Source organism: Leuresthes tenuis, unplaced genomic scaffold, assembly GCF_036924035.1.
Source record: "Leuresthes tenuis unplaced genomic scaffold, fLeuTen1.0.hap1 SCAF_161, whole genome shotgun sequence".
Lineage (NCBI taxonomy): Eukaryota > Metazoa > Chordata > Actinopteri > Atheriniformes > Atherinopsidae > Leuresthes > Leuresthes tenuis.
Window position 1 is genome coordinate 53674 of NW_027325515.1, and position 23769 is coordinate 77442.

Consider the following 23769-nt stretch of genomic DNA (forward strand, 5'->3'; position numbering starts at 1 on the left):
GTGCAGGATGGAAGTTTCAGGGAGCCCAAGATGAAACTTTCTTTTAATCTGCTGAGAAAAGAGAGTGAATGCGAAGCAGACTTTAAAACGGCTCTGGGAGCGAGCCGAGTGCGGGCTAACCGGGAGAATTGCTTGAAAGAAACGCGACACCGAATGAGCGGTCAGAACAAAGCCTCAATACGGTGTTCCCGTGTTGTTTGTGGCTGCCTTGTCTTTTGCACAGAGTAAAAGACAAGGCAGCCATCGAATAGGGCCCGATTGTTCCTACTTGGTCAGCCGAGGAGCAAGGGGGGGGATCAAGCGTCTCAACCAAGCAAAGCTCACCATGGGGAAGGTGGCTATGCCAACTAGCCTGATGCCCTGCTCCCGCAGTGATGGATAATCGTACTCTGGTTTCTCTTCATAATATACAAGTCTTTCGCCTTTTACTAAAGACTTCCGTGGAGAGCAGCACTAATGAATTGTTTCTATTTTTGGCAGGCTTTACCTTTGCGGGTGAAGCCCTTTCTGTCTGTGCAAAAGAAATCTTGTTACTGTGCAGAGTGACTTCTCTGAGTAGAGTCGCCTTACTTGTTGCGACTTTGCCGATGTTGCTTGAATGGTGCTCGCTGGAGCGTGCGGTAGTGTAAAGTTATACCATTTAAAAGGGTTGAAGAGTGCTCAGTGCAGCGGATGGGTGGAGGTGCAAAGTGACACTATGGCCATAAAAAGAACACCGCTACAAGTGCGCATTGTGCCAGGAAGGGCCCTCGGACGTGAACCAGTGGACAGATATCGCTTCTCGGCCTTTTGGCTAAGATCAAGTGTAGTATCTGTACTTATCAGTTTAATATGTGATATGTCTATGCAAGGACTATATATTAAATGGATTTTTATCAATAGGAGTTGAAAAAGGAGCTTGCTCCGTTCACTCCAAGCATCGACCCGGTACTGCAGTGCCGCTGGGAACGGTGCGCTCTCCTCTGCTCTTGTGAAAAAGCAAACAGCGGTGTAGGATGGAAGTTTCTTTTAGTCTGCTGAGAAAAGAGAGTGAATGCGAAGTAGACTTTAACACGGCTCTGGGAGCGAGCCGAGTGCGGGCTAACCAGGAGAATTGCTTGAAAGAAACGCGACACCGAATGAGCGGTCAGAACAAAGCCTCAATACGGTGTTCCTGTGGTGTTTTTATAAAATGCGGTGAAAAAAAAGGTGTGAATGCCCCATAGAAAACTAAAAGGTGGAGCGGAAGTGTTCGGCTGAGAGAAGGTGTGAATGTCGGACTATATTTGGTGAAAAGCAGGTGAAGCAAGGTCTGAATGCCCAACCTTACATCATCAAAAGCGAGATTAGAGGTTTTTGGCTGCAAGAAGGCCATAGTTTGCCAAAAGCTGGTAAGGTGCGAATGACCGACTAAATATCAACAAAAGTGGGGGCGGAGGTCTTTGGATGCAAGTGGGTGTGAATATCCCACCATACAAGTATGGTGGAGAGGAAGCTGTGAATGGCCGACCATAGTTTGCAAAAAGCGGGTGAGAAAAGGTGCGAATGTCCAACCATACATGATCAAAACAGGGAGCGGAGGTGTTTGGCTGCGACAAGGTGTGAATGTCCACCCATAATTAATGAAAAGCGGGCAACAAGTAGGTTCGAATGCCCAACCATACATCAACAAAAGCAGGAGTGGATGTGTTTGGCTACAAGAAGGTTTGAATGTCCGAGCATAGTTTGTAAAAAGCGGGTAAGAAAAGGTGTGAATGCCCGACAAAGTATGATCAAAAGAGGGAGTGGAGGTTTTCAGCTACAAGAAGGTTTGAATGTCCGACCATAGTTTGTAAAAAGCGGGTAAGAAAAGGTGCGAATGCCCGAACATACACCATCAAAAGAGGGAGCGGAGGTGTTACGCTGAAAGACGGTGTGAATGTGCGACCATAGTTGGTAAAAAGCGGGTAAGAAAAGGTTCGAATGCCCAAATATATACCATCAAAAGCGGAAGCGGAGGTGTTCGGCTGCAAGAAGGTGTGAACGTCCGACCAAAGTTTGTAAAAAGCAGTTAAGAAAAGGTTCGAATATCCAACCAAACATAATCAAAAGTGGGAGCAGAGCTGTTCGACTGCAAGTAGGTGTGAATGTCCACCCATAATTCCTGAAAAATGGGTAAGAAAAGGTGCGAATGCCCAACCATACATCATCAAAAGAAGAAGTGGATGTGTTCTGCTACAAGAAGGTTTGAATGTCCGACCATAGTTTGTAAAAAGTGGGTAAGAAAAAGTTCGAATGCCCGAACATACACCATCAAAAGAGGGAGCGGAGGTGTTCCGCTGTAAGACGGTGTGAATGTCCGACCATAGTTGGTAAAAAGCGGGTAAGAAAAGGTTAAAATACCCGACTGTACACAATCAATAGCGGGAGCGGAGTTGTTCGGCTACAAGAAGGTGTGAAAGTCCGACCATGGTTTGTAAAACGCGGGTAAGACAAGGTGCGAATGCCCGACAAAGTATGATCAAAAGAGGGAGCGGAGTTGTTCGGCTGCAAGGTCTGAATTTCCAACCATAATTTGTAAAAACCGTTGAAGAAAAGCCTCGAATGCCCGAACATACACCATCAAAAGAGGGAGCGGAGGTGTTCCGCTGTAAGACGGTGTGAATATCCGACCATAGTTGGTAAAAAGCGGGTAAGAAAAGGTTAAAATACCCGACTATACACAATCAAAAGCGGGAGCGGAGGTGTTCAGCTGCAAGAAGGTCTGAATGTCCACCAATAATTACTGAAAAATGGGTAAGAAAAGGTGTGAATGCCCAACTATACATCATCAAAAGCAGAAGTGGATGTGTTCGGCCACAAGAAGGTTTGAATGTCCGACCATAGTTTGTAAAAAGCGGGTAAGAAAAGGTGCGAATGCCCGACAATGTATGATCAAAAGAGGGAGCGGAGGTGTTCCGCTGAAAGACGGTGTGAATGTCAGACCATAGTTGGTAAAAAGCGGGTAAGAAAAGGTTCGAATGCCCGAATATATACCATCAAAAGCGGAAGCGGAGGTGTTCCGCTGTAAGAAGGTGTGAATGTCCGACCATAATTGGTAAAAAGCGGGTAAGAAAAGGTTAAAATACACGACTGTACACAATCAATAGCGGGAGAGGAGTTGTTTGGCTACTAAAAGGTGTGAAAGTCCGACCAAAATTCCTCAAAAATGGGTAAAAAAAAAGGTGCAATTGCCCAACCATACATCATCAAAAGCAGGACTGGATGTGTTCGGCTACAAGAAGGTTTGAATGTCCGAGCATAGTTTGTAAAAAGCGGGTAAGAAAAGGTTTGAATGCCCGAACATACACCATCAAAAGAGGGAGCGGAGGTGTTCCGCCATAAGAAGGTGTGAATGTCCGACCGTAGTTGGTAAAAAGCGGGTAAGAAAAGGTTAAAATGGCCGACTGTACACAATCAATAGCGGGAAGGGATGTGTTCGGCTACAAGAAGGTGTGAAAGTCCGACCATGGTTTGTAAAAAGCGGGTAAGAAAAGGTGCGAATGCCCGACAATGTATGATCAAAAGAGGGAAAGGAGGTTTTCGACTAAAAGAAGGTCTGAATGTCCAACCATAATTTGTAAAAACCGGGGAAGAAAAGGCTCGAAAGCCCGAAATTACACCATCAAAAGCGGGAGCAGAGGGGTTCAGCTGCAAGAAGGTCTGAATGTCCATCAATAATTGCTAGAAAACATGAAAGAAAATGTTCGAATATCAAACCGCACATGATCATAAGTGGGAGCGGAGGTGTTCAGCTGCAAGAAGGTGTGAATGTCCAACCATAATTCCTCAAAAATGGGTAAAAAAAAAGGTGCGAATGCCCAACCATACATCATCAAAAGCAGGACTGGATGTGTTCGGCTACAAGAAGGTTTGAATGTCCGAGCATAGTTTGTAAAAAGCCGGTAAGAAAAGGTTCGAATGCCTGAACATACACCATCAAAAGAGGGAGCGGAGGTGTTCCGCCATAAGGTGTGAATGTCCGACCGTAGTTGGTAAAAAGCGGGTAAGAAAAGGTTAAAATGGCCGACTGTACACAATCAATAGCGGGAAGGGATGTGTTCGGCTACAAGAAGGTGTGAAAGTCCGACCATGTTTTGTAAAAAGCAGTTAAGAAAAGGTGCGAATGCCCGACAATGTATGATCAAAAGAGGGAGTGGAGGTTTTCGGCTGCAAGAAGGTCTGAATGTTCAACCATAATTTGTAAAAACCGGGGAAGAAAAGGCTCGAAAGCCCGACTATACACCATCAAAAGCGGGAGAGGAGGTGTTCAGCTGCAAGAAGGTGTGAATGTCCACCCATAATTCCTGAAAAATGGGTAAAAAAAAGCAGGTGTGAATGTCAGATCATAATTTGCAAAAACCTGATGAGAAATGGTGAGAATGCCCGACTATACACCATCAAATGCGGGAGCGGAGGTGTTCGGCTGTGAGTAGGTGTGAATGTCCGACCATACTTGCTGAAAAATATGACAAAGCAGTTTTCACTTGGTTTGAGTGAAGGAATTCATTTTATATCAAAATCCGAAATTGTGTAGAACTCGTGGAAATAAGTTTATTCTAAGATTCCTAAAGGTTTAGTGTTGTTCTTTGGTATACTGCAAAGTAATACTTTCTATTTTGTTGAAACCGATTCAGACATGGATAAATATCAAGGACAAAGCAGTTTTAACTTGGTTTGAGTGAAGGAATTCATTTTATATCAAAATCCGGAATTGTGTAGAACTCGTCAATCGACGCTTATTCTCGGATTTCTGCAAAGGTTTATAGTTGTTCTTTCCTATCCTGCAAAGTACAACGTTCATTTTTTGTTTAAAGCTATTTAGAAATGGATAAATATGAAGGACAAAGCAGTTCCTTCTGTGGGTACAGTAGCTCCCTGAATATGGTGACTGCAGGCCCTGAGCCTGGTGGACATAAGGCCCTCCTGCCCTGTGTTGGGTCCCAGGTTGCGGGGATGCCTATTGCAGCCAGTCTCTGGCTGCCCTCTCCGGGGTGGGAGGGACCAGGCGGATGAATTAATTATTCTGCTAGTTTATATATTTTAAACATAAACAATAAACATTTATAAAACTTCCCTTGGCAAGGAAAATCTGTTTGGCATAAAAGGTATTCAGACTACAATTCTGCTGCCATAATGCACAACTGTGGATTTTGATATAAAATGAATTCCTTCACTCAAACCAAGTTAAAACTGCTTTGTCCTTCATATTTATCCATGTCATAATAGCTTTAAACAAAAAAGAACGTTGTACTTTGCAGGATAGGAAAGAACAACACTAAACCTTTAGGAATCCGAGAATAATCTTATTTTCACGAGTTCTACACAATTTCGGATTTTGATATAAAATGAATTCCTTCACTCAAACCAAGTTAAAACTGCTTTGTCCTTCATATTTACCCATGTCTAAATAGCTTTAAACAAAAAAGAACGTAGTACTTTGCAGGATAGGAAAGAACAACACTAGTTTTTTTCAGGAATCCGAGAATAAGCTTCTTTTCACGAGTTCTACACAATTTCGGATTTTGATATAAAATTAATTCCTTCACTCAAACCAAGTTAAAACTGCTTTGTCCTTAATATTTATCCATGTATGAATAGGTTTCAACAAAAAAGAAAGTATTACTTTGCAGTATACCAAAGAACAACACTAAACCTTTAGGAATCCGAGAATAAGCTTCTTGTCACCAATTCTACACAATTTCGGATTTTGATATAAGATGAATTCCTTCACTCAAACCAAGTTAAAACTGCTTTGTCCTTCATATTTACCCATGTCTAAATAGCTTTAAACAAAAAAAGAACGTTGTACTTTGCAGGATAGGAAAGAACAACACTAAACCTTTTCAGGAATCCGAGAATAAGCGTCGATTGACGAGTTCTACACAATTTCGGATTTTGATATACAATTGAATTCCTTCACTCAAACCAAGTTAAAACTGCTTTGTCCTTCATATTTATCCATGTCTGAATAGGTTTCAACAAAAAAGAAAGTATTACTTTGCAGTATACCAAAGAACAACACTAAACCTTTAGGAATCCGAGAATAAGCTTCTTGTCACCAATTCTACACAATTTCGGATTTTGATATAAGATGAATTCCTTCACTCAAACCAAGTTAAAACTGCTTTGTCCTTCATATTTATCCAAGTCTGAATAGGTTTAAACAAAAAAGAAAGTATTACTTTGCAGTATACCAAAGAACAACACTAAACCTTTAGTAATCCGAGAATAAGCTTATTTTCTCCAGTTCTACACAATTTCGGATTTTGATATAAAATGAATTCCTTAACTCAAACCAAGTTAAAACTGCTTTGTCCTTCATATTTATCCATGTCTGAATCGGTTTCAACAAAATAGAAAGTATTACTTTGCAGTATACCAAAGAATAACACTAAACCTTTAGGAATCCGAGAATAAACTTATTTCCACGAGTTCTACACAATTTCGGATTTTGATATAAAATGAATTCCTTCACTCAAACCAAGTGAAAACTGCTTTGTCATATTTTTCAGCAAGTATGGTCGGACATTCACACCTATTCACAGCCGAACACCTCCGCTCCCGCATTTGATGGTGTATAGTTGGGCATTCTCACCATTTCTCATCAGGTTTTTGCAAATTATGATCTCACATTCACACCTGCTTTTGATGTTGTATGGTTGGGCATTCGCACCTTTTTTTATCCATTTTTCAGGAATTATATTATTATATATATTACACCTTCTTGCAGCTGAACACCTCCTCTCCCGCAAATGATCATGTGCGGTTTGATATTCGAAAATTTTCTTTCATGTTTTCTAGCAATTATTGATGGACATTGAGACCTTCTTGCAGCTGAACACCTCTGCTCCCGCTTTTGATGGTGTATAGTCGGGCTTTCGAGCCTTTTCTTCCCCGGTTTTTACAAATTATGGTTGGAAATTCAGACCTTCTTGCAGCCGAAAACCTCCGCTCCCTCTTTTGATCATACATTGTCGGACATTCGCACCTTTTCTTAACCGCGTTTTACAAACCATGGTCGGACTTTCACACCTTCTTGTAGCCGAACAACTCCGCTCCCACTATTGATTGTGTACAGTCGGGTATTTTAACCTTTTCTTACCCGCTTTTTACCAATTATGGACGGACATTCACACCGTCTTACAGCGGAACACCTCCGCTCCCTCTTTTGATGGTGTATGTTCGGGCATTCGAACCTTTTCTTACCCGCTTTTTACCAACTATGGTCGGACATTCACACCTTCTTACAGCGGAACACCTCCGCTCCCTCTTTTGATGGTGTATGTTCTGGCATTCGAACCTTTTCTTACCCACTTTTTACCAACTATGGTCGGACATTCACACCGTCTTACAGCGGAACACCTCCGCTCCCTCTTTTGATGGTGTATGTTCGGGCATTCGAACTTTTTCTTACCCACTTTTTACAAAGTATGGTCGGACATTCAAACCTTCTTGTAGCAGAACACATCCACTTCTTCTTTTGATGATGTATGGTTGAGCATTCGCACCTTTTCTTACCCATTTTTCAGGAATTATGGGTGGACATTCACACCTACTTGCAGTCGAACAGCTCTGCTCCCACTTTTGATGGTATATATTCGGGCATTCGAACCTTTTCTTACCCGCTTTTTACAAATTATGGTTGGAAATTCAGACCTTCTTGCAGCCGAAAACCTCCGCTCCCTCTTTTGATCATACATTGTCGGGCATTCGCACCTTTTCTTAACCGCGTTTTACAAACCATGGTCGGACTTTCACACCTTCTTGTAGCCGAACAACTCCGCTCCCACTATTGATTGTGTACAGTCGGGTATTTTAACCTTTTCTTACCCGCTTTTTACCAATTATGGTCGGACATTCACACCGTCTTACAGCGGAACACCTCCGCTCCCTCTTTTGATGGTGTATGTTCTGGCATTCGAACCTTTTCTTACCCACTTTTTACCAACTATGGTCGGACATTCACACCGTCTTACAGCGGAACACCTCCGCTCCCTCTTTTGATGGTGTATGTTCGGGCATTCGAACTTTTTCTTACCCACTTTTTACAAACTATGGTCGGACATTCAAACCTTCTTGTAGCAGAACACATCCACTTCTTCTTTTGATGATGTATGGTTGGGCATTCGCACCTTTTCTTACCCATTTTTCAGGAATTATGGGTGGACATTCACACCTACTTGCAGTCGAACAGCTCTGCTCCCACTTTTGATTATGTTTGGTTGGATATTCGAACCTTTTCTTAACTGCTTTTTACAAACTTTGGTCGGACGTTCACACCTTCTTGCAGCCGAACACCTCCGCTTCCGCTTTTGATGATGTATGGTTGGGCATTCGCACCTTTTTTTTTACCCATTTTTGAGGAATTATGGTTGGACATTCACACCTTCTTGCAGCTGAACAGCTCCTCTCCCGCAAATGATCATGTGCGGTTTGATATTCGAAAATTTTCTTTCATGTTTTCTAGCAATTATTGATGGACATTGAGACCTTCTTGCAGCTGAACACCTCTGCTCCCGCTTTTGATTGTGTATAGTCGGGCTTTCGAGCCTTTTCTTCCCCGGTTTTTACAAATTATGGTTGGAAATTCAGACCTTCTTGCAGCCGAAAACCTCCGCTCCCTCTTTTGATCATACATTGTCGGGCATTCGCACCTTTTCTTAACCGCGTTTTACAAACCATGGTCGGACTTTCACACCTTCTTGTAGCCGAACAACTCCGCTCCCACTATTGATTGTGTACAGTCGGGTATTTTAACCTTTTCTTACCCGCTTTTTACCAATTATGGTCGGACATTCACACCGTCTTACAGCGGAACACCTCCGCTCCCTCTTTTGATGGTGTATGTTCTGGCATTCGAACCTTTTCTTACCCACTTTTTACCAACTATGGTCGGACATTCACACCGTCTTACAGCGGAACACCTCCGCTCCCTCTTTTGATGGTGTATGTTCGGGCATTCGAACTTTTTCTTACCCACTTTTTACAAAGTATGGTCGGACATTCAAACCTTCTTGTAGCAGAACACATCCACTTCTTCTTTTGATGATGTATGGTTGGGCATTCGCACCTTTTCTTACCCATTTTTCAGGAATTATGGGTGGAAATTCACACCTACTTGCAGTCGAACAGCCCTGCTCCCACTTTTGATTATGTTTGGTTGGATATTCGAACCTTTTCTTAACTGCTTTTTAGAAACTTTGGTCGGACGTTCAGACCTTCTTGCAGCCGAACACCTCCGCTTCCGCTTTTGATGGTATATATTCGGGCATTCGAACCTTTTCTTACCCGCTTTTTACCAACTATGGTCGGACATTCGCACCATCTTACAGCGGAACACTTCCGCTCCCTCTTTTGATGGTGTATGTTCGGGCATTCGCACCTTTCCTTACCCACTTTTTACAAACTATGCTCGGACATTCAAACCTTCTTGTAGCCAAACACATCCACTCTTGCTTTTGTTGATGTATGGTTGGGCATTCGAACCTACTTGTTGCCCGCTTTTCATTGATTATGGGTGGACATTCACACCTTGTCGCAGCCAAACACCTCCACTCCCTGTTTTGATCATGTATGGTTGGACATTCGCACCTTTTCTCACCCGCTTTTTGCAAACTATGGTCGGCCATTCACAGCTTCCTCTCCACCATACTTGTATGGTGGGATATTCACACCCACTTGCATCCGAAGACACTTTTGTTGATATTTAGTTGGTCATTCGCACTTATCCTTTTTCAACTCCTATTGATAAAAATCCATTTAATATGTAGTCCTCGCATAGAGGACATATCAGACATTAAACTGATAAGAACAGACTATGCTCGGACATTCAAACCTTCTTGTAGCCGAACACATCCACTTCTTCTTTTGATGATGTATGGTTGGGCATTCGCACCTTTTCTTACCCATTTTTCAGGAATTATGTGTGGACATTCACACCTACTTGCAGTCGAACAGCTCTGCTCCCACTTTTGATTATGTTTGGTTGGATATTCGAACCTTTTCTTAACTGCTTTTTAGAAACTTTGGTCGGACGTTCACACCTTCTTGCAGCCGAACACCTCCGCTTCCGCTTTTGATGGTATATATTCGGGCATTCGAACCTTTTCTTACCCGCTTTTTACCAACTATGGTCGGACATTCGCACCATCTTACAGCGGAACACTTCCGCTCCCTCTTTTGATGGTGTATGTTCGGGCATTCGCACCTTTCCTTACACACTTTTTACAAACTATGCTCGGACATTCAAACCTTCTTGTAGCCAAACACATCCACTCTTGCTTTTGTTGATGTATGGTTGGGCATTCGAACCTACTTGTTGCCCGCTTTTAATTGATTATGGGTGGACATTCACACCTTGTCGCAGCCAAACACCTCCACTCCCTGTTTTGATCATGTATGGTTGGACATTCGCACCTTTTCTCACCCGCTTTTTGCAAACTATGGTCGGCCATTCACAGCTTCCTCTCCACCATACTTGTATGGTGGGATATTCACACCCACTTGCATCCGAAGACACTTTTGTTGATATTTAGTCGGTCATTCGCACTTATCCTTTTTCAACTCCTATTGATAAAAATCCATTTAATATGTAGTCCTCGCATAGAGGACATATCAGACATTAAACTGATAAGAACAGACTATGCTCGGACATTCAAACCTTCTTGTAGCCGAACACATCGAGTCCTGCTTTTGATGATGTATGGTTGGGCATTTGCACCTTTTTTTTTACCCATTTTTGAGGAATTTAGGATGGACATTCACACCTTCTTGCAGCTGAACACCTCCGCTCCCACTTATGATCATGTGCGGTTTGATATTCGAAAATTTTCTTTCATGTTTTCTAGCAATTATTGATGGACATTCAGACCTTCTTGCAGCTGAACCCCTCTGCTCCCGCTTTTGATGGTGTATAGTCGGACTTTCGAGCCTTTTCTTCCCCGGTTTTTACAAATTATGGTTGGACATTCAGACCTTCTTTTAGCCGAAAACCTCCGCTCCCTCTTTTGATCATACATTGTCGGGCATTCGCACCTTTTCTTACCCGCTATTTACAAAACATGGTCGGACTTTCACACCTTCTTGTAGCCGAACACATTCGCTCCCGCTATTGATTGTGCACAGTCGGGTATTTTAACCTTTTCTTACCCACTTTTTACCAACTACGGTCGGACATTCACACCTTCTTATGGCGGAACACCTCCGCTCCCTCTTTTGATGGTGTATGTTCGGGCATTCGAACCTTTTCTTACCCGCTTTTTACAAACTAAGCTCGGACATTCAAAACTTCTTGTAGCCGAACACATCCAGTCCTGCTTTTGATGATGTATGGGTGGGCATTCGCACCTTTTTTTTTACCCATTTTTGAGGAATTTTGGTCGGACTTTCACACCTTTTAGTAGCAAAACAACTCCGCTCCCGCTATTTATTGTGTACAGTCGCGTATTTTAACCTTTTCTTACCCGCTTTTTACCAATTATGGTCAGACATTCACACCTTCTTACAGCGGAACCCCTCCGCTCCCTGTTTTGATCATTTATGGTCTGGCAATACTACCTTTTCTTACCCGTTTTTGAGTAATTATGGCTGGACATTCACAGCTTCTTACAGCCGAACACCTCTTCTCCCGCTTTTGATGATGAATGGTCCGGCATTCTTACCTTTTCTAACACATTTTTCAGCAATTATTGTCGGTCATTCACACCTTTCTCATCAGCTTTTTGCAAATTATGATCTGACATTCACACTTACTTGCAGCCGAACACCTCGGCTTCCGCTTTTGATGGTGTATATTTTGGCATTCGAACCTTTTCTTACCCGTTTTTTACAAACCATGGTCGGACTTTCACACCTTCTTTTAGCCGAACAACTCCGCTCCCGCTATTGATTGTGTAGAGTTGGGTATTTTAACCTTTTCTTACCCGCTTTTTACCAACTATGGTCGGACATTCACACCGTCTTTCAGCGGAACACCTCCGCTCCCTCTTTTGATGGTGTATGTTCGGGCATTCGCACTTTTTCTTACCCGCTTTTTACAAACTATGGTCGGACATTCAAACCTTCTTGTAGCCGAAAACCTCCACTCCCTCTTTTGATCATACATTGTCGGGCATTCGCACCTTTTCTTACCCGCTTTTTACAAACTATGGTCGGACATTCAAACCTTCTTGTGGCCGAACACATCCACTTCTGCTTTTGATGATGTATAGTTGGGCATTCACACCTTTTCTTACCCATTTTTGAGTAATTATTGGTGGACATTCAGACATTCTTGCAGCTGAACACCTCCGCTCCCGCTTTTGATTGTGTATAGTCGGGCTTTCGAGGCTTTTCTTCCCTGGTTTTTACAAATTATGGTTGGAAATTCAGACCTTGCAGCCGAACAACTCCGCTCCCTCTTTTGATCATACATTGTCGGGCATTCGCAACTTGACTTACCCGCGTTTTACAAACCACGGTCGGACTTTCACACCTTCTTGTAGCCGAACAACTCCGCTCCCGCTATTGATTGTGTACAGTCGGGTATTTTAACCTTTTCTTACCCGCTTTTTACCAACTATGGTCGGACATTCACACCGTCTTACAGCGGAACACCTCCGCTCCCTCTTTTGATGGTGTATGTTCAGGCATTCAAACTTTTTCTTACCCACTTTTTACAAACTATGGTCGGCTATTCAAACCTTGTAGCAGAACACATCCACTTCTTCTTTTGATGATGTATGGTTGGGCATTCGCACCTTTTCTTACCCATTTTTCAGGAATTATGGGTGGACATTCACACCTACTTGCAGTCGAACAGCTCTGCTCCCACTTTTGATTATGTTTGGTTGGATATTCGAACCTTTTCTTAACTGCTTTTTACAGACTTTGGTCGGACGTTCACACCTTCTTGCAGCCGAACACCTCCGCTTCCGCTTTTGATGGTATATATTTGGGCATTCGAACCTTTTCTTACCCGCTTTTTACAAACTATGGTCGGACATTCACACCGTCTTTCAGCGGAACACCTCCGCTCCCTCTTTTGATGGTGTATGTTCGGGCATTCGCACCTTTTCTTACCCACTTTTTACAAACTATGGTCGGACATTCAAACCTTCTTGTAGCCGAAAACCTCCACTCCCTCTTTTGATCATACATTGTCGGGCATTCGCACCTTTTCTTACCCGCTTTTTACAAACTATGCTCGGACATTCAAACCTTCTTGTAGCCAAACACATCCACTCCTGCTTTTGTTGATGTATGGTTGGGCTTTCGAACCTACTTGTTGCCCGCTTTTCATTAATTATGGGTGGACATTCACACCTTGTCGCAGCCAAACACCTCCGCTCCCTGTTTTGATCATGTATGTTTGGACATTCGCACCTTTTCTCACCCGCTTTTTGCAAACTATGGTCGGCCATTCACAGCTTCCTCTCCACCATACTTGTATGGTGGGATATTCAGACCCACTTGCATCCGAAGACCTCCGCCCCCACTTTTGTTGATATTTAGTCGGTCATTCACACCTTACCCGTTTTCTTGCAGCCAAACACCTCTGATCTCGCTTTTGATGATGTAAGATTGGGCATTCAGACCTTGCTTTTCCTGCTTTTCACCAACTATAGACGGACATTCACACCTTCTTGCAGCCGAACACTTCCGCTCCACCTTTTAGGTTTCTATCACACCTTTTTTTTCACCGCATTTTATAGATTATGGTTGGAAATTCTCAACCACTCATCCGAAGACCTCTCCTCCCGCTTTTGTTAATATATTTGAACTTTAGTCAGACATTCACACCTACTTGCAGCCGAACACCACCTCTCTAGCTTTTGATGATGTATGGTCCGGCATTCTTACCGTTTCTAACACATTTTCCAGCAATTATGGTAGGACATTCACACCTTCTTGCAGCTGAACACCTCCTCTCCCACTTATGATCATGTGCGGATTGATTTTCGAAAATTTTCTTTCATGTTTTCTAGCAATTAATGATGGACATTTAGACCTTCTTGCAGCTGACCACCTCCGCTCCCGCTTTTGATCATACATTGTCAGGCATTCGCACCTTGTCTTACCCGCTTTTTACAAACTTTAGTCAAACATTCACACCTTTTTGCAGCCGAACACAGTTTTTTGCAGCCGAATTTGGGCATTCGAACCTTTTCATACCCACTTTTTACCAACTATGGTCGGACATTCACACCGTCTTACAGCGGAACACCTCCGCTCCCTCTCTTGATGGTGTATGTTCGGGCATTCGAACCTTTTCTTACCCGCTTTTTACAAACTATGCTCGGACATTCAAACCTTCTTGTAGCCGAACACATCCACTCCTGCTTTTGATGATGTATGGTTGGGCATTCGAACCTACTTGTTGCCCGCTTTTCATTAATTATGGGTGGACATTCACACCTTGTCGCAGCCAAACACCTCCGCTCCCTGTTTTGATCATGTATGGTTGGACATTCGCACCTTTTCTCACCCGCTTTTTGCAAACTATGGTCGGCCATTCACAGCTTCCTCTCCACCATACTTGTATGGTGGGATATTCACACCTACTTGCATCCGAAGACCTCCGCCCCCACTTTTGTTGATATTTAGTCGGTCATTCGTACCTTACCCGCTTTTGGCAAACTATGGCCTTCTTGCAGCCAAAAACCTCTGATCTCGCTTTTGATGATGTAAGGTTGGGCATTCAGACCTTGCTTCACCTGCTTTTCACCAAATATAGTCGGACATTCACACCTTCTTGCAGCCGAACACTTCCGCTCCACCTTTAAGTTTTCTATGGGGCATTCGCACCTTTTTTTTCACTGCATTTTATAAAAACACCACAGGAACACCGAGGCTTTGTTCTGAGCGCTCATTCGGTGTCGCGTTTCTTTCAAGCAATTCTCCCGGTTAGCCCGCACTCGGCTCGCTCCCAGAGCCGTGTTAAAGTCTACTTCGCATTCACTCTCTTTTCTCAGCAGACAAAAAGAAAGTTTCATCTTGGGCTTCCTGAAACTTCCATCCTGCACCACTGTTTGCTTTTTCACAAGAGCAGAGGAGAGCGCACCGTTCCCAGCGGCACTACAGTACCGGGTCGATGCTTGGAGTGAACGGAGCAAGCTCCTTTTTCAACTCCTATTGATACAAATCCATTTAATATGTAGTCCTTCCATAGACATATCACATATTAAACTGATAAGTACAGATACTACACTTGATCTTAGCCAAAAGGCCGAGAAGCGATATCTGTCCACTGGTTCACGTCCGAGGGCCCTTCCTGGCACAATGCGCACTTGTAGCGGTGTTCTTTTTATGGCCATAGTGTCTCTTTGCACCTCCGCTGCACTGAGCACTCTTCAGCCCTTTTAAATGGTATAACTTTACACTACCGCACGCTCCAGCGAGCACCATTCAAGCAACAACTTCGCACTCCAGCTTCGAACATCGGCACAGTCGCAACAAGTAAGGCGACTCTACTCAGAGAAGTCACTCTGCACATTAACAAGATTTCTTTTGCACAGACAGAAAGGGCTTCACCCCCAAAGGTAAAGCCTGCCAAAAACAGAAACAATTCATTAGTGCTGCTCTCCACAGAAGTCTTTAGTAAAAGGCGAAAGACTTGTACGTTATGAAGAGAAACCAGAGTACGATTATCCATCACTGCGGGAGCAGGGCATCAGGCTAGTTGGCATAGCCACCTTCCCCATGGTGAGCTTTTCTTGGTTGAGACGCTTGCTACCCCCCCTTGCTCCTCGGCTGACCAAGTAGGAACAATCTGGCCCTATTCGATGGCTGCCTTGTCTTTTACTCTGTGCAAAAGACAAGGCAGCCACAAACAACACGGGAACACCGTATTGAGGCTTTGTTCTGACCGCTCATTCGGTGTCGCATTTCTTTCAAGCAATTCTCCCGGTTAGCCCGCACACGGCTCGCTCCCAGAGCCGTGTTAAAGTCTGCTTCGCATTCACTCTCTTTTCTCAGCAGATTAAAAGAAAGTTTCATCTTGGGCTCCCTGAAACTTCCATCCTGCACCGCTGTTTGCTTTTTCACAAGAGCAGAGGAGAGCGCACCGTTCCCAGCGGCACTGCAGTACCGGGTCGATGCTTGGAGTGAACGGAGCAAGCTCCTTTTTCAACTCCTATTGATAAAAATCCATTTAATATGTAGTCCTCGCATAGAGGACATATCAGACATTAAACTGATAAGAACAGATACTACACTTGATCTTAGCCAAAAGGCAGAGAAGCGATAACTGTCCACTGGTTCACGTCCGAGGGCCCTTCCTGGCACAATGTGCATCTGCTTATGCACGTGGAAATATTTCAGACCGTTTGGTAAAAACCTCTGTTGTCACTGAGCAGAATCGTTTCCCTTAACATTAATTTAGTTCAATGAAATCTACACAATAATGAAATAATGAAATTCAAACAAATATGTTGAAAAAGATACACTGGCTTAGGGAATTATCTTCGTTTTGGTCTTAGATTGCCCTGTGGAATGTATTTTGCACATATTTGACCTGCTAGACAAAACTTTATTCATTTATTTATTCTAAAAAAAAATTTCAATAATTAGTAAAACCATATGCTGTAAAAACCTTGTTCATTATTGCTTCCATCACTCCTGTTGAGACATGACATGGTCTGTGGCTCAATACTGCAGCATATTTATACAAATTCTTTGGCAGTATGGTTTTCCTTCCGGTCATTCATTGTAGATGGCAATTGAATAACATCTCATAATGCTAAAATATTTGTAGTTTATACATTTAGCTGTGGATGTCAACATACCTGTTTTTCCAATGCTGTGTTAACACATGTACAGTTGAGAAGGCATACTGACTGTCAGTGTAAACGTTAACAACCTTTTTGTTATTTAATTTACAAGCTTCAGTTAAAGCTACCAATTCGACTGCTTGAACAGAGTAATTTTTTGGTAGTGGTTGTTTTAAGAAAACTTCAGTTTCTGTTACTACTGCAAATCCTGTAGCATTTGTGCCATCAGGGTTTTTTTCCTTGATCTGTTGAATAAATATAGTTATTTCTGCATTTTCATAACGTATATCAGTTAAGTCTGGCCTGGGTAAAACACTGATGGTTATTTCTGACATGCAATCATGAGGCTTTCCATCTGTGGGGTAGGTAGCAGTGTGGATGGATTAAGTGTAGCACATCTCTCGACAACAAGGTGTGGCTGTGAAAGAAGAACTGTTATGTAGGAGAGATGTCTGGTAAAGATATTTTGTTAAGTAACCATATCACAGCCACTGCATGAGGTACCTTAAGTGTTAATGGGTGAAATAACACCATTATTGTTGATGCCTGCACTGCCAATGGCTTCTGGCCATTGATTCAAAAGTACGATCTCGTCCCTTTTTCCCCCTTTCAGTGGACACTGGCCCCTAATTACCGCAATTCAGCAGGGGGTCTTTCATTAGGAGTACTGGACTCCCCCGTGCACGGTTTCAGCTCCGACCCTGGACAGCGGAAAAAACGTTGAGATCTGGTTTGAGGACCCAATTGTTGAGAAAAGTCTCTCAATGAGACTCAGAGTTGCTGGAGTCAGTTAATGCAAAGGTTTAATCTTGCAGCAAGTTCAAGAATGTGTGTGTGTATGGGTGTATGTGTGCGAACGTGTGTGAGTTTGTGTGAGTTTAAAGAACCTGTTATCCACTGGCAGGTCTTAACTAGTATGGCACGGGTCCAGCCTGTCTCATCTTTTTTGGAAGGTCCAGCGCTCGGCCGTAACCCTTCTGTCTCTTTGGACTCTCACATACATTCGGTTAATCATAGAAAAACGAGAACAAAACTTTTTAGCCCCTTAAATTCATAAAACAGACATGGTGCAGTTATTTCCATTCTAGAAAATAAGAGTAATCACCACCATTCCTATAAATTCTGGATATTCTAACAATCTGAATCTTTTTTAAATGTTCGATGAAGCCCTTTGCTGTTCTGTTTAGAGACTCAGCTGATCATAAACCAAGTTTTGCTCTTGAACCAAGCTTCTAAACTCTTCACCTTTTTCATTTCTCAGTTAGTATTCACTTTAAAACTGATTAAAAGAAAAATTAAATGAATACCTATCAACAAATGTGGGATCTAAACTCTAGTGCTTCCTCTAAAATAATTTCCTTTCTCAATTCAGAAATGTGTGTGTGTAAGTCACAACACCCGTGACACCAAAACGGCTTTCTTTTCTCTCTTTTCTCTACACTCTGCACTGTGAGCACACACACCAAATCAGAAAGGCTTTTTTCTCTCTTTTCTACATTATGGACTGTGGGGACACAAAACCGCTCTCTCTTTTTTTTTTTGATTGTGTGCCAGGGCGTTGTTAGATTATGCTTAAGATACGAATGGGTTTATCAGTCACATCAGAATCCATACATACTGATCCTCCTGTAATAAAATGGTCGGATCTTATCAAACACACTTTGTTTCTTGTGACAAGTCAGCGAAACAGCGTATACACGTCAAGACACTGAATCAAGTTTGCCACAAGAACTCATAAGTTTGGCAGTATTGCTCTGCCGTCAGCAATCATACACCCATTTTATTTTCATGAGACATGTGCAGGCACCTGTTCATCTACTGTTCTATCACTATGAATTAGTTTATCTATTATCAATAAGGATACTTCTACAACTACTATCAAAGTATGTCCGGACTTCTTATGTTGTCAGTTGCTATATATGAATAAGTGGGTTGCTACTGAAAAGCATTAAGCATGTCACACAGCCCAAACATATAACATTTCAGGACACACCACACAGTTAACAACCACAGTGAAGCGTGTCAAAGCCCAAACATGTAACATTCAACAGGACACTTACACAACACATTCAAATCAAACAGTCAGACAACATACAAGAACCTATACCCCAGCCGGCATTGCTCCCTGCCTATTTTCCTACAACTCACTATGTGTGCGCACACCTTTATTCACAAACTCTTCAACTTATACTCTTTTACCAAAGCTGCTACAGCTCGATTGGCCAAATACCCTTAGATCCTATTTCGGTGAATTTGACATCTGCCTTGCATGTAACAGATTCGCGGTTTAGCAGTTTTAATTTAGTTTGAGTGAAGGAATTCATTTTATAGCAAAATCCGAAATCGTGAAGAACTCATGGAAGTAAGCTTATTCTCGGATTCCTGAATCTTTAGATTTGCTCTTTCTTTTACTGCAAAGTACAATGTTGAGCAGCACTAATGAGTTGTTTCTATTTTTGGCAGGCTTTACCTTTGCGGATGAAGCCCTTTCTGTCAGTGCAAAAGAAATCTTGTTACTGTGCAGAGTGACTTCTCTGAGTAGAGTCGCCTTACTTGTTGCGACTGTGCCGATGTTCGAAGCTGGGAGTGCAAAGTTGTTGCTTGAATGGTGCTCGCTGGAGCGTGCGGTAGTGTAAAGTTATACCATTTAAAAGGGCTGAAGAGTGCTCAGTGCAGCGGGTGGGCGGAGGTGCAAAGTGACACTATGGCCATAAAAAGAACACCGCTACAAGTGCGCATGGTGCCAGGAAGGGCCCTCGGACGTGAACCAGTGGACAGTTATCGCTTCTCGGCCTTTTGGCTAAGATCAAGTGTAGTATCTGTTCTTATCAGTTTAATGTCTGATGTGTCCTCTATGCGAGGACTACATATTAAATGGATTTTTATCAATAGGAGTTAAAAAAGGAGCTTGCTCCATTCACTCCAAGCATCGACCCGGTACTGCAGTGCCGCTGGGAATGGTGCGCTCTCCTCTGCTCTTGTGAAAAAGCAAACAGCGGTGCAGGATGGAAGTTTCAGGGAGCCCAAGATGAAACTTTCTTTTTGTCTGCTGAGAAAAGAGAGTGAATGCGAAGTAGACTTTAACACGGCTCTGGGAGCGAGCCGAGTGCGGGCTAACCAGGAGAATTGCTTGAAAGAAACGCGACACCGAATGAGCGGTCAGAACAAAGCCTCAATACGGTGTTCCCGTGTTGTTTGTGGCTGCCTTGTCTTTTGCACAGAGTAAAAGACAAGGCAGCCATCGAACAGGGCCCGATTGTTCCTACTTGGTCAGCTGAGGAGCAAGGGGGGGGATCAAGCGTCTCAACCAAGCAAAGCTCACCATGGGGAAGGTGGCTATGCCAACTAGCCTGATGCCCTGCTCCCGCAGTGATGGATAATCGTACTCTGGTTTCTCTTCATAATGTACAAGTCTTTCGCCTTTTACTAAAGACTTCCGTGGAGAGCAGCACTAATGAATTGTTTCTATTTTTGGCAGGCTTTACCTTTGCGGGTGAAGCCCTTTCTGTCTGTGCAAAAGAAATCTTGTTACTGTGCAGAGTGACTTCTCTGAGTAGAGTCGCCTTACTTGTTGCGACTGTGCCGATGTTCGAAGCTGGAGTGCAAAGTTGTTGCTTGAATGGTGCTCGCTGGAGCGTGCGGTAGTGTAAAGTTATACCATTTAAAAGGGCTGAAGAGTGCTCAGTGCAGCGGGTGGGCGGAGGTGCGGAATGCGAAGTAGACTTTAACACGGCTCTGGAAGCGAGCCGAGTGCGGGCTAACCAGGAGAATTGCTTGAAAGAAACGCGACACCGAATGAGCGGTCAGAACAAAGCCTCAATACGGTGTTCCTGTGGTGTTTTTATAAAATGCGATGCAAAAAAAGGTGTGAATGCCCCATAGAAAACTAAAAGGTGGAGCGGAAGTGTTCGGCTGCAAGAAGGTGTGAATGTCCGACTATATTTGGTGAAAAGCAGGTGAAGCAAGGTCTGAATATCCAACCTTACATCATCAAATGCGAGATCAGAGGTTTTTGGCTGCAAGAAGGCCATAGTTTGCCAAAAGTGGGTAAGGTGCGAATGACCGACTAAATATCAACAAAAGTGGGGGCGGAGGTCTTCGGATGCAAGTGGGTGTGAATATCCCACCATACAAGTATGGTGGAGAGGAAGCTGTGAATGGCCGACCATAGTTTGCAAAAAGCGGGTGAGAAAAGGTGCGAATGTCCAACCATACTTGATCAAAACAGGGAGCGGAGGTGTTTGGCTGCGACAAGGTATGAATGTCCACCCATAATTAATGAAAAGCGGGCAACAAGTAGGTTCGAATGCCCAACCATACATCATCAAAAGCAGGAGTGGATGTGTTCGGCTACAAGAAGGTTTGTATGTCCGAGCATAGTTTGTAAAAAGCGGGTAAGAAAAGGTTCGAATGCCCGAACATACACCATCAAAAGAGGGAGCGGAGGTGTTCCGCTGTAAGACGGTGTGAATGTCCGACCATAGTTGGTAAAAAGTGGGTATGAAAAGGTTCGAATGCCCAAATTCGGCTGCAAAAAACTGTGTTCGGCTGCAAAAAGGTGTGAATGTTTGACTAAAGTTTGTAAAAAGCGGGTAAGACAAGGTTCGAATGCCTGACAATGTATGATCAAAAGCGGGAGCGGAGGTGTTCAGCTGCAAGGTCTAAATGTCCATCATTAATTGCTAGAAAACATGAAAGAAAATTTTCGAAAATCAATCCGCACATGATCATAAGTGGGAGAGGAGGTGTTCAGCTGCAAGAAGGTGTGAATGTCCTACCATAATTGCTGAAAAATGTGTTATAAACGGTAAGAATGCCGGACCATACATCATCAAAAGCTAGAGAGGTGGTGTTCGGCTGCAAGTAGGTGTGAATGTCTGACTAAAGTTCAAATATATTAACAAAAGCGGGAGGAGAGGTCTTCGGATGAGTGGTTGAGAATTTCCAACCATAATCTATAAAATGCGGTGAAAAAAAAGGTGTGATAGAAACCTAAAAGGTGGAGCGGAAGTGTTCGGCTGCAAGAAGGTGTGAATGTCCGTCTATAGTTGGTGAAAAGCAGGAAAAGCAAGGTCTGAATGCCCAATCTTACATCATCAAAAGCGAGATCAGAGGTGTTTGGCTGCAAGAAAACGGGTAAGGTGTGAATGACCGACTAAATATCAACAAAAGTGGGGGCGGAGGTCTTCGGATGCAAGTGGGTGTGAATATCCCACCATACAAGTATGGTGGAGAGGAAGCTGTGAATGTCCGACCATGGTTTGTAAAACGCGGGTAAGACAAGGTGCGAATGCCCGACAATGTATGATCAAAAGAGGGAGCGGAGGTGTTTGGCTGCAAGGTCTGAATTTCCATCCATAATTTGTAAACACCGTTGAAGAAAAGCCTCGAAAGCCCGACTATACACCATCAAAAGTGGGAGCAGAGGTGTTCAGCTGCAAGAAGGTCTGAATGTCCACCAATAATTACTGAAAAATGGGTAAGAAAAGGTGTGAATGCCCAACTATACATCATCAAAAGCAGAAGTGGATGTGTTCGGCCACAAGAAGGTTTGAATGTCCGACCATAGTTTGTAAAAGGCGGGTAAGAAAAGGTTCGAATGCCCGAACATACACAAACAAAAGAGGGAGCGGAGGTGTTTCGCTGCAAGAAGGTGTGAATGTCCGAGCATAGTTTGTAAAAAGTGGGTAAGAAAAGGTTCGAATGCCAGAACATACACCATCAAAAGAGGGAGCGGAGGTGTTCCGCTGTAAGAAGGTGTGAATGTCCGACCATAGTTGGTAAAAAGCGGGTAAGAAAAGGTTAAAATACCCGACTCTACACAATCAATAGCGGGAGCGGAGTTGTTCGGCTAAAAGAAGGTGTGAAAGTCCGATCATGGTTTGTAAAAAGCGGGTAAGAAAAGGTTCGAATGCAAAAATATACACCATCAAAAGTGGAAGCCGAGGTGTTCGGCTGCAAGTAGGTGTGAATGTCCACCCATAATTAATGAAAAGCGGGCAACAAGTAGGTTCGAATGCCCAACCATACATCAACAAAAGCAGGAGTGGATATGTTTGGCTACAAGAAGGTTTGAATGTCCGACCATAGTTTGTAAAAAGCGGGTAAGAAAAGGTGCGAATGCCAGAACATACACCATCAAAAGAGGGAGCGGAGGTGTTCCGCTGTAAGATGGTGCGAATGTCCGACCATAGTTGGTAAAAAGCGGGTAAGACAAGGTTCGAATGCCCGAATATATACCATCAAAAGCGGAAGCGGAGGTGTTCGGCTGCAAGAAGGTGTGAACGTCCGACCAAAGTTTGTAAAAAGCAGTTAAGAAAAGGTTCGAATATCCAACCAAACATAATCAAAAGTGGGAGCAGAGCTGTTCGACTGCAAGTAGGTGTAAATGTCCACCCATAATACCTGAAAAATGGGTAAAAAAAAGGTGCGAATGCCCAACCATACATCATGAAAAGCAGGAGTGCATGTGTTCGGCTACAAGAAGGTGTGAACGTCCAACCAAAGTTTGTAAAAAGCAGTTAAGAAAAGGTTCGAATATCCAACCATACATAATCAAAAGCGGGAGCAGAGCTGTTCGACTGCAAGTAGGTGTGAATGTCAGATCATAATTTGCAAAAAGCTGATGAGAAAGGGTGAGAATGCCCGACTATACACCATCAAATGCGGTAGCGGAGTTGTTCGGCTGTGAGTAGGTGAGAATCTCCAACCATAATTGCTGAAAAATGTGTTAGAAAAGGTAAAAATGCCGGTCCATACATAATCAAAATCGGGAGAGGTGGTGTTCAGCTGCAAGAAGGTCTAAATGTCCATCAATAATTGCTAGAAAACATGAAAGAAAATTTTCGAAAATCAAACCACACATGATCATAAGTGGGAGAGGAGGTGTTCAGCTGCAAGAAGGTGTGAATGTCCACCCATAATACCTGAAAAATGGGTAAAAAAAAGGTGCGAATGCCCAACCATACATCATCAAAAGCAGGAGTGCATGTGTTCGGCTACAAGAAGGTGTGAACGTCCA

The 23769-nt window shown here is 43.2% G+C and overlaps 7 non-coding genes across 7 annotated transcripts; 4 read left to right on the forward strand and 3 right to left on the reverse strand.

Moving 5' to 3' along the window:
- The first annotated feature begins 384 nt into the window (after positions 1–384).
- Positions 385–498, forward strand: LOC140287667 (U5 spliceosomal RNA). Its single transcript, XR_011911791.1, has one exon. It is a non-coding gene; the product is annotated as a U5 spliceosomal RNA (small nuclear RNA).
- A 275-nt stretch (positions 499–773) lies between these two features.
- On the forward strand, positions 774–961 carry LOC140287651 (U2 spliceosomal RNA). Its single transcript, XR_011911782.1, has one exon. It is a non-coding gene; the product is annotated as a U2 spliceosomal RNA (small nuclear RNA).
- A 14068-nt stretch (positions 962–15029) lies between these two features.
- LOC140287652 (U2 spliceosomal RNA) lies at positions 15030–15217 on the reverse strand. The gene has a single exon (XR_011911783.1). It is a non-coding gene; the product is annotated as a U2 spliceosomal RNA (small nuclear RNA).
- Positions 15218–15507: 290 nt separating this feature from the next.
- On the reverse strand, positions 15508–15621 carry LOC140287665 (U5 spliceosomal RNA). The gene has a single exon (XR_011911790.1). It is a non-coding gene; the product is annotated as a U5 spliceosomal RNA (small nuclear RNA).
- A 411-nt stretch (positions 15622–16032) lies between these two features.
- LOC140287647 (U2 spliceosomal RNA) lies at positions 16033–16223 on the reverse strand. Its single transcript, XR_011911778.1, has one exon. It is a non-coding gene; the product is annotated as a U2 spliceosomal RNA (small nuclear RNA).
- A 3305-nt stretch (positions 16224–19528) lies between these two features.
- On the forward strand, positions 19529–19719 carry LOC140287673 (U2 spliceosomal RNA). Its single transcript, XR_011911797.1, has one exon. It is a non-coding gene; the product is annotated as a U2 spliceosomal RNA (small nuclear RNA).
- A 411-nt stretch (positions 19720–20130) lies between these two features.
- Positions 20131–20244, forward strand: LOC140287664 (U5 spliceosomal RNA). The gene has a single exon (XR_011911789.1). It is a non-coding gene; the product is annotated as a U5 spliceosomal RNA (small nuclear RNA).
- The last annotated feature ends 3525 nt before the right edge of the window (positions 20245–23769 follow it).